This window comes from Rattus norvegicus, chromosome 14 (assembly GCF_021556685.1).
Source record: "Rattus norvegicus strain SHRSP/BbbUtx chromosome 14, alternate assembly SHRSP_T2T, whole genome shotgun sequence".
Lineage (NCBI taxonomy): Eukaryota > Metazoa > Chordata > Mammalia > Rodentia > Muridae > Rattus > Rattus norvegicus.
The window spans coordinates 99,467,328-99,478,420 of record NC_141547.1 but is presented as its reverse complement, the minus strand read 5'-3'; the positions used below and the strand labels follow the sequence as shown (position 1 = coordinate 99,478,420).

Below are 11,093 nucleotides of genomic sequence, written 5' to 3'. Positions count from 1 at the left end.
CTGATCCCATCCGTCCAGATGGCTTCTAAATCAACACTGAAACATCACGTCTTCCACAAACATCCACCTATACAGCAGATTCGGGCCATCGAGCTCCACAATTGCACAAGTAAGGCAATTACTTAGGGTAAACCTGAAGGGACTCTGGCCAGCTCAAGGTGAGCGTGGCTCTGGCAGGCCTTACCCTTCTCCCCCATTCTGTCTGCCTTGCTAAAAAACATCCTATTTCATCCCTAAGCCAGCCACTAAGGTCTGTTTCCTCATTTGGCTATTTTCCCATCCCCAAGCTCCCGACCAAGATCCAGCTAGCAAACTGTTGAAGCCCAGAAATCAAAAGTCTTGTTTTAATTCACGTAATTAACATGCCCAATCAAAATACACCACCACATGCTAGCCCATTCTGACACAGTCCTGCCTTTTTCTCTTCTAAAAAGTTACCCCTACAAGGCTATTTGCCGCTGCTTTTCTGTCTGAGTCAGAAACCAGCCACTTTTAACTTTTTCTTCTGACTTAATAAAGGATTTCTCTAGCTCTCTGTGAGTCAGATGTTTGGGTGTGGTTTGTGTCTAACCCATTACAAGGGGAACTCCCGCTATGTGGGGTCTCCTAACAGTGCCTCTCCTTTCAGGCAGTTGTAACAGAAAGAAAAGAATCTTGGTTTTGGTTTTCAAAAGCCTTTGAGCCCTTAGGATTTGGTAAACTAGTTGGGAGCATGGAGTATGAGGAGAACAAGGTTTTCTTTTCAAGGATTAGAAAAAAGTGCCCTAGGCCTGGGGAAGTAGGGGATGGAGGTAACCTGAACAGACGGAGGTGCTGTCAATCCTGAAGACCTGATGAGGATGGGACAGCGGCCAAGAGGAAAGGAAGCCATGGGCTGGGTGGAAAATGGCTGCACCATGTGTCTGAAAAAAATAGTTCACCAACCAGGAAGGGAGTCCTGATTCCTAATGGGGATGTGCAAGCCACTGAAAACTGACCACCACTCATGAAGCGGCAGACACCAGAGCTCCTCTGTTTTGTCATCTGCCTGCCCTGGTGACCTTCAGTGGAAAAGACAAGTGATGCAGTGGACAGGTAGCTCATGGCGAACAACTGAAGCTTCCACCACGCCACAGGACAGGAACTCAGCAGGGCCTATTGTAGATGCCAGGATTGCAACAATGTTGCGTAACAGTTCACGGCAATTGGAACATTCCATCCTTCTGGAAGCTCCTTAAACAGGAAGGTAAACGGCTTAGGAAGTCCCTCAACTTACAAGATTCACAAGGCCCTGCCCTACTGGAGTAAGCGAAAAAGCTGAGTCCTCAGGGGGAGTCTGAGACAGACCCGCTGCCTGAAAGAAGCTGAAGCCAGCCAGGCTGTCTGCAGAGATACCAACAGAGGCACTTGGAAAGGATGCTCTCAGTACACTGAGCTACCTATAGGCTGCTCGGTGCGCTCCACGTTCCCAGCCTTGTGAGTTGTCACACATGCTGAGCTGGATCTTGGCGAATCATCTGTCTTTGAGTCATTTCTGCTCCTGTAGGTAATCCCAGTAAAGCTCACGGTTTACCAAGTTGGACTTTTGTGGTATCTGTACCTTGGTCTATCGCCCCCTATCTGGGGTGAGTAAATGTGTGCTGGGTCTCGCAAGAAAAGTTTTGTCACACAACAGACAGGCAGCGCACAATAATGGGACCGTTCTGGGAACAGAAAGGCAGCCATGAGGGTGGGTCCCAGTGAGATAAGGACGGGTAGCCCAAAATGCAGTTGGACAGATGAGTGGAAGTCACATTCCACAGGCTGTATAACACAACCTACAAAATCTATATTTGAGGTAACAAGGGAGCTGCTGCGGGATTTGGAGCTCTTCACGCTATTTATCAGGTGGGTCGGAGGTTAGGCGAGTAGTTGAGATATTACTGAAGTCAGCAAGGGACAGATGAGGACACAGTAAGTAAGTAAATGTCAGAAAGGAAAGTCAGTGGAGTGGGTGCATCCTGGTGGTATACAGAACAAGCCATTGTATTATGTGGGGAGGTGAGGGGGGAGGAAGGGGCTGGAGTAACTCCTTAGTTTCTGTCTGAGCAACTGGTGGATAAAAGAAGCTGCTGATCAGGGCTGTCTGGGAGAATACTAACTAGCACATGTAAGGAAACCCAAAATGAGAGACACCCAGAAGAGCTGGGCTCCCAGCAGATAGCCAGAGCTGGATCGCAGGTGGGATTAGGTGTCTCTGGTAGCGGTCCTCACTGCCTACACTTTGTTTTTGATTCTCCTGGGTGAGTCCCGTAGTGCAGTTAGGCGTAAGCTTTACTCTGTGCTTCCTTAGGAAGGCCTGCTTACCCCAGTGTGAACTGCCGTGGTTCTCCACCAGCCTCCCTGTTCGCGTTTTTCCCAGAGCACTTTTGCTGAGTGTAACCTCTGCCACCCCAACTAAACGCCAGGCATGGGCCGCGATACCAGCCCCCACCCTGCACCCTACACTTATAAAAGATTCACTCGCGGTTGTTCATTTTCAACCTGCCTTCGCAATGCTGGGCGCTACCGTCTCCCGCCTGGAAAAATGTGCCCTTAGCTATACTCTTACCTCCACACCTCCCACCTGCCCTAAACTTTAGTGGCTCAGATACATCTAGTCCCTGCTAAACACCCCTGACCACCCGCCTAGAGGAGTGGCCACAGGCCTTCACTCCTCCAGAGATCTCGCCAAAGCACGGCAAACTCTCCTCTCCTCCCTTGTGTCTGTCTCCTTTCCTCCAGAGACCCGGAAGTCCCGCCTATTCCTTCCACCCGTCAATTGGCCCATGGCTTCTTTACTGACAGATCAAGAACCAATTGGGACAGCATCAGAACTACCCTTACACACTTTTAATGTTTTGATATTAAATCATTTATTGGATCCAAGAGATTGGTTCAGTTTCTAAAGTGCTTGTTGCATATGAACCTGAGTTCAAGCCTCTAATATCCACGTAAAATCCGGGTACAGCAAATAGCCTAGGCCTTTCAATACCAACACTGGGGAGGCAAAGACTAAGACTCACTGGTCATCCAGTGCAGCCATTCTCAGTAGCCTGAGTTGATTCCTGGAGCCCAAGGTGAAAGGGGAGACCCAATTCCAGAAAGTTGTCTCTGCCATCCACATAAGCACTGTGGCCCGGGCCCACCTACACAGACAGACAGACATACATACAGACAGACAGACAGACACAGCATTATGTATATATTCACAATTATTAAGTTAAATTCTAAAAAATAAAATGGGGTGTTGCCCTGCTAATTAAGGCTGAAGTCCACCATTATACAGATGGCCTTCTGAGGCTCAGGGCTATATGGAAGACTCCCTTCACTGACAGGGCTTTCCCTTCTCTGACCTTTGTCTGGGAAGTTCAACCCCACACACACATGCACCTCTACCTGAAGAACATCATGTAGCCTTAGTTAGATTACAAGTTCAACTTCCTTCCTCCAGATAAGAACCTGTTCAGCTAGCACCCGGGATTCCTGAAATGTTTCCCCATGCTGATGAGGCACTTTGGTATCCTAAGCCTTTAGCCAACGACCTTCCCCCATCCTGGATGTTCCTACCCCCCAGTTCTCCAAATTATATAAGCCTGAATCACCCCAAGTAAATTGATCTGCCTCCCTAAGGTGGGTCCTAGTGTGTCACCGTACACACTCACAGGGCTCTGACATACAGGGCTTCCTGGAGCCCATCTGTCATCTCTGTTCCCTTTGCCCAAGTGGAGCCATATTGGCCAACGAGCCACAAGGGCAGGGACAGTCACAGTGGGGGCTGAGGAAGTGGCTCTTGTCAAGTGCCTGCTGGGAAAGTACAAACCCCCAGATTCGGATCCTTACCACTTTATTGTAACTCTAGCGCTAAATGCGGAGCAAGGCAGATCCTAATATCTCATTGGCTTGCCAGAGTAACCAGGTAATAAACTCCGGGTTTGGGGAGAGACCTGCTTCAAAAAAAAATAGAGATCGGGGTTGGGGATTTAGCTCAGTGGTAGAGCTGGTCCCCAGCTCCGGAAAAAAAGAAAAGAAAAAAAAATAGAGATCAATGGAGAACATTGACTTCTGGCTTCTACATGTATGTGCACACACATGCACGCTCTGAAACACACGCTGTATTGTAGGGGGAGGTTCCCTAATGGTTTCACTGGGTCAATAAAGACAGCAGAAGCCAATCGTTGGGCGAAGATATGGAGGAGGGTTTTCCAGGTTCCAGGAGGCAGAGGAGGAGATGATATAGAGAAAGGGGCTTTGGGGCCAGACTTTGGAGAGAGGAGCACAGACACCATGTAGGCCTGGGGGCTATTAGAACCGGTGGTGACCTCTGCCACGGGAAGAATTCTGATATAAGATAGCTGATGAGTTTAAGACAATAGATTCTCTGCCCAGTGGTTGTGTTATCTGATTTTAAAATATTAAGGCTGTCTGGTGTTTTCCATCTGCAATGACTCAGGTGGGCGGGGAAAGCCTGCCTCAGGAGCTGTGGTCAGTGGAACACAAGGGGTAGCTCCAAGTGTTCTCAGGAGGGACAGTGGTTCAGTGGCTTAGTAAAGCCAGCCAGAGGAACGGGTGGGGCTCTCAGGAAAACGCCGGTCAACAACATGGCGGTGGCTCTTCTCATAAGCATAAGCATAGCCAGGAACTCAGGGAGAGCTTCCACGAAGGAGCTGGTGTGCATTTTAAAATTACTCGCAACACCACACACGTGCACACACACACTCACGCACATGCACACAACCACTTAAAAATTAGATGGGAGAGTGTTTGAGAAGGACACTTGATTCAACCTGAGGCCTCTACACGCATGTGCACACAAACGCAAATGTATCCTCACATGCATGCGCGCATGTACACACACACACACACACACACACACACACACACACACACACACACACCACAAATAAGCAAACACTTATGCCTGCATGTCCTTTAGTGCTTAATCTCAGCCTACACTGGGATGTACTAGGAGAAAAAGGCTTATTTTTTTCTTATAGTGAAATCATATGGGTCCTAAATTTGAAGGAGAAAAGGAAACCCGGAGTGAGTATAGATGACCCACTAAACTTACTGAACAAACAGAGAAGGAGCTGCCAGAGTAGCCCAGGAGCTCAGCAGGGTGTACAGAAGTCTATGGGAGGCGAGAGCCTTTCTCCCAGCCTCATGTCCCGTGTATAAAGGCTGGGTTTTCTGAATCTGCAGCAGGAGGCATGGGGCCTTTGTGAGATTTGTTTTAAGTGGAGCAGTGCAGATGGAGGGCCAGCTGCAATGACTGACAATGGCTGCAAGGTAGGGACAGGAAGTGAAAACCAGGGCAGCAGCTGGAAGGGTACATGGAGCTAAAGTGGGTGTCACTAGAGCTGTGTGGCATCACTACTGATGTGTCCAAGTGCACGTGGGAGCAATGCACCGAAGTCAGGGATGGGGAAGAAAAACCAAATAGAATCAGGGCGAATATGGAAATTAGAGAAAGCTAGGTATGTGGCTCGGATGGTAGAGTGCCTGCCTGCCTACCTGATACCCAGAGCCACACAGAAACCAGTGCAGTGGTACAAGACGGGAGTTTGAAGCAGGGAGGTCAGAAGTTCAAACTCAGGCTCCAGTGAGAGGCTAGCCAGAGCCAGGGCTACATAGAGTGCTCATAGTGAGGCTCTATCTTAAAAGCAAACAAACAAACAAACAAACAAACAAACGAGAGAGGGTTAGGGAAAGCGAAAGAAAGAGAAAGAAAAGGGTAATGGGGGGTGGCTGGGGTGTTAATCATGGTTCAGATGAGCTTCCGAGGCCCCCTGGGCAGCCTCCAGCTGTTCAGAACCAATAGAGCCAGGAGACCCCGGACAAAGGAAATGCTAGTTGCTGTTCATGCAGGCAAACCCATGCATCTGGCTAAGTGGCTTGTCTAGCTGCAGCTAGCCTCTGGCCCCTGGCCAGCCACACACTGGGAGCAGAGTCTGAAGGCAGGCTTTGTTCAGAGGAAGGATGGTGTGCGTGGGCACTGAGCCGTGAAGGGCAGCCAGGGCCCGCTGTAGAACTGAGGGGACCTGGGAGCCTGGGGAGAAAAGGCAAAGGGATGCCACCCCCATCTCCCCCTCTCTCTCTCTCCACAACGTGTCTCTTAACCAAAGGACGTGGTGTGAGGTAACTCGTTTTCTTCTTACCACCTTTCTCAGTGTTACCACTCTGAAAGGCAGCCCTGCTCTTTCTTCCTGGATGAATCTGCACCCAGGTCTAAAGCTCTGTTGTGGAGGCGATGGAGGAACGGGGCACAATGGAGCTCTAGGAGCCAAGAGGCAGGCAGCGACAGCTGGACAGCTGCGGAACCTTCCTTAGGAAGCCCAGGCGAGCTTAGGAAGCCCAGGGGAGGTGCAACTCAGTATCCCCGCACCCTGTGTAGATGCGCATGCTCATACCCAATTCACTGTCCCACTCGAGAATCGGTGAACTTGAGCTTTAGTGAACACGAATCTTTTATAATCTGTGCTTTCTTTCTCTTCCAGAACTTCTTTCATCCATCCACCCCCCCCCCCCACGCTCCCTCCCGCCTCTCAGATCAGAACTTTTCAAACTATCATGTGCAAATGAGTATCTGTGAGATAGCTCAGAGGTAAAGAAGATTGTGAAACAGATGACCCGGCTACCCACCAGATGAAAAGAGAGAATGGACTGCCTCGCCTAAATTGTTCTTACACACGCATGCGCACGCTATAACATGACGAAGAAACACTGAGGCGTTGTGTTGAAATTGGAAGTCTGGATCAGTAGATTGGGGCTAACCTGAGAGCCAGCATTTACAAACTTGCCTGTTTGTCATAAATGAGGCTGAGGCTCCATGGTTTCTCGCCCACTCTGAGTAGCGAAGTTTCAGAAGAAGCAACAATGTTTTTCCTGGTAAACACTGGTATGCGCCTACGCACATATGGGAATTATTACATATGTACAGGAAGCCACCAGGACCACACACCCCAAACAAATTTGACTGTCTGGTTGATTTGGAGATTTAAAAAATTTTAATTTAGGGGTTGGGGATTTAGCTCAGTGGTAGAGCGCTTGCCTAGGAAGCGCAAGGCCCTGGGTTCGGTCCCCAGCTCCGAAAAAAAAGAACGAAAAAAAAATTTTTTTTAATTTAATTTTTTTGTCAAGTTGCTACCCCATCTATTTTCCCTAACTCCACCCTAGGGGATCTCGGATCTTAAAGGGCATCATAGAGAGGTTAAAAAGGATTCACCTGGGACCTGATTCCCTCGGTTTCAGAATGGATGTAAGATCTCCCAGATGATCCTGCTTCCGGTTTGTTGAATACACCTGGAAAAACAAAACTAGAAACACCGGCTTAGAGAATCTATGCATTGGAGGTTGGAAATAGGAAGGCTTGAAAGGATGAAGCTCGTGGAGGGGAGGTCTACAGTGAGGTTGGTTACTTACAGCAGGGAACCCACCAAGCATCCCCTCGCACTGCCTTGGTGTGAAGCTGCTCAATCACGTGCTTAATTAATTGGTCCTTCTTTTCTGCTGACCAGTGGCTCCCAGGGAGGTGGCAGTTATTTTCTCCAGCAGTGGTGATGAATTTGAACACGCTGATCAGGGACTCCTGGAGACAAAGCACACTTGCTGTTAGCTGCCACTTTTTTTCACATGTGTGTGCGTGTGTGTGTGTGTGTGTGTGTGTGTGTGCATGTGTATGTGAATTTACATGTGTGGACAGCTCAGCAGTTGATGTAGGGTGTTTTCTTTATTGTCCACTTTTTTTGTTTTAATTTCTTTTGGTTTTGTTTATTTGTTGCTTTGTTTGGGGGGTTGTTTTTGCTTTTTTGTTTTTTTGGGTTTTTTGTTTGTTTGTTTGGTTGGTTGGTTGGTTTGTTTTGGTTTTTTTTTTTTTTTTTTTGAGACAGGTTCTCTCACTGACCCTGGAGTTTAACAATCCGACTAGAGCCCTAGCTGCTGGACTTTCTGACCTGCATCCAGGGACCTTCCTATCTCTGCCCCTCAGCACTGGATTACAGACTTGCCTCCAGCCTTTTTTTATTTTTGCATATGGATTCTAAGGGAACAAACTTAGGTCCCAATGATTGCACAGCAGTCACGTGACAACTAAGTCACACACATGCACACAGCCTGTGCTGTTTATCTTGTTTGTTTTGATATAGGATCTTACTCTGTAGCCCAGGCTGGCTCGAAACTCCCTATGTAGTCCAGCTTATCTTGAACTCATGGCGACCTTCCTGTCTCAGGCTGAGTACTAGGATTTCAGACACCAGCTGCCATGTTCAGCTCATCCTGACCATTTGGCCTGCACCAGTACCACCTAGAAGGCCCTTTCCTAGGGCCTCTGATTCAGTGGCTGGTGAATGCCAATGTCTGACAAGGTCCCTGCCGATCTTACGTTCCAAAGAGTCACCTCAGGAATTACTGCTCAGGAAACACTGCTTCACAGACCTAAAAGCATACCTTCCTAAAACGCCAACCATCTGCATGTCTAACAAGCTCCTGTGTCCATCATACAAACCACACTTGAGTGACTGCTGTGGACTCATGAGGCCCTAAGTTTGGTCCGTTGGAGCCCAGGTTTCCCAGGGTAGCTTAGCGGCGGCTCTCAGCTCTGCCCTACAGCAGAAACTTTGCAGAAGCTTTGAAAACGCCCCATCCATGGGCCACACCTGATCAATTAAGTGACCTATTCTAGGAATGAAGTGAGTGGTTTTTAAAGTTCCCCAGGTAATGTGAGGCTGAAATTAGGGACACATAATGAATATGATGCTTGGGAAAAATACCCAGCCTTATTCCTAATCCTTTTTGCATGTGGAATGCTTTTCTAAGTGGCCTAACTTCAATCTGTTACCCACACAATCAGTGCACGCGCTCGCGCACACACACACACACACACACACACACACACGTGCGTGTGTGCGTGCGTGCGCGCGCAAACACTCCTTAAAACTTTCAACAGCTTGTCTTTAGGATAAAAGCAACAGAAAGAATTTCTAGAAATGAGGCTTGGGGTCTTTGCATTTTAAGTTCTCCGTTAGTCTTAGACCTAGGGCTCCTAGGTACATTTCATCCGCTTGCTCCTCAGTGTCTACCCATTAAAGGCTGCCTGCCTGGGGACACTTCCCTGCCTAGCCTGCCATTGTCTGCTTTGGTTGCTGTCATTGAGCGATATAGGCATGTTTTTATACACTGTGAAAAGTCTACCCTGGTTGTTACACACATGCGTGTTCTCTCTTCATATCTCGTTTCAATGTAGACATGGCATTGTAATGGTTATACCAAGAATCTCCTGTCCCAGGGTTGTGAAACCGTTCTTACCTTGTCAATAAATGCTGATCATCCACAAGCTGGGCAGAATAGAGAGTAAGGCAGGATGTCTGCCAACCTGAAGAAGCAGAGAGGGAGATTCAGACCATTGAGGAGGATGGAGGAACTCGAGCCATGAGGAAGAGGTCCAGAGAGAGGTCATAGGAACACAGCTGAAGCCCAAAGGGCCAGACCAATGGTAATGTGCAGGTATCATGAGCTGGGGCTGGAAGGTAGCTGGGTGGCCATAGAAGGCTCAGGTAGATCATTTAAATGCTCAACTATTGAGGTACAGTTTTAAATAAATATTGTTTCTCTGTGTGGTGACCAGTGGCTAGCATAAGGTAAAGAAATACAGCTGCCAGGCTACTTACTGTCACATTGATTTTAAGAATAATTCATTTGTAGCATGACCTTGGTTTTCAGCATGGACTCTCAGAGCTCTCTTTCCTCTGGGTTCTGACTCTGATCACATCTTCCCCCGTACCCTTGACCTTTGACTCTGCACACTCCCCACTTTACTCCCCACTTTAGTCCTTCCCTATCCTCCAGTGCTGGCTACCAGTTTACACTCAGTGCTTGGGGACGGGTCTATATACCTTCTGAAAATATTTACTGGATGTCTCCAAGGTACCAGGAATGGTGCTGGACATGGGGAATTTTCATATTCCTATATGTAGAGGACAATCATCAAATGTAAAACTACTACAGTGTGTTGTCTGGGAACTAGATGGGCACAGTCATGAGATCTATCACGGAAAAACCTTCCAGGGAGGAAGCTAAGATCCAAAGGTTTGGTGGGAGTTACCTAGATGAAGTTGGAGGAGGTTCTGGGAGGGGGGTTAGGGAAAAAATGAAAAAGGCAAGGTCTGGGTCACAGGGGAGAGTAAGACATGGGGACCATGTAAGGTGGGGACCATGGCCTTGGTGGCTATAACAAATGTAGAGGTTTTGGGGATTTTGTTAGACGTTCTGAACTTAAATGGTTCCTGCTTCCTATTAGGTCCAGCAGACAGCAGCACCGGCTTTGGCAGTGACTGGCCACAATTGGGCATATTATGTTATCCTAGTTACCCATGCAGCAAAATAGACCTCGCCTCTTCCTGCTTCCTACTTCTGTTAAACACACACACACACACACACACACACACACACACACACACACACACACCACTTGGGTACTTCATGCAGAGACAAGCCCAGTTACTTTCTCTATCAAATTAAATCTTTCTGTAGCTATAACTGAATATCAGACATCGATGATGTATAAAGAATAGTTTATCCAGGTCATAGTTCTGGAAACAAGGAGGGTCCAAGGTCCAGGACTTACAATCAACTGATGAAGATCTTCTTACTGGAAGTGCAGAGTCCCAGCATAGCACAGGGTGTCGTGTGTGTGTGTGTGTGTGTGTGTGTGTGTGTGTGTGTGTATGTGTGTGCATGTGTGTATGTATGTGTGTATATACATGTATATATGTGTATGTGTATATGTGTGTATGTGTAATGTGTATGTGTATGTGTGTGTGTGTGTGTGTGTGTGTGTGTGAGAGAGAGAGAGAGAGAGAGAGAGAGAGAGAGAGAGAGACCCTAGCACATGTAACAGTCATTACCATCTTCATCGGAAGCAGCTGTGTCTACTTTTGAGCAACCCTCATGATCATGTGTGGCTGATCCCCTTAGAAGGAGGCGGGGAGAGGCATTGTACCCTGCCTGAGGCTCCAGTTGCTCCTTATCCCTGTTCCCAGCTGGAGTTATCCTGTGGCTGCACAGTGGTCTGTGGTTTTAGGAGGAGATAAGAGTATACC

General features: G+C 48.0%; 1 long non-coding RNA gene across 1 annotated transcript; it reads right to left on the bottom strand.

Moving 5' to 3' along the window:
• Positions 1-2,848: 2,848 nt before the first annotated feature.
• Positions 2,849-11,093, bottom strand: LOC148001473 (uncharacterized). Its single transcript, XR_015637732.1, has 7 exons — positions 10,899-11,093; positions 9,301-9,367; positions 7,420-7,585; positions 7,223-7,313; positions 6,798-6,903; positions 3,841-3,944; positions 2,849-3,146 (listed from the first exon to the last, which is right to left on the bottom strand). It is a non-coding gene; the product is annotated as an uncharacterized LOC148001473 (long non-coding RNA).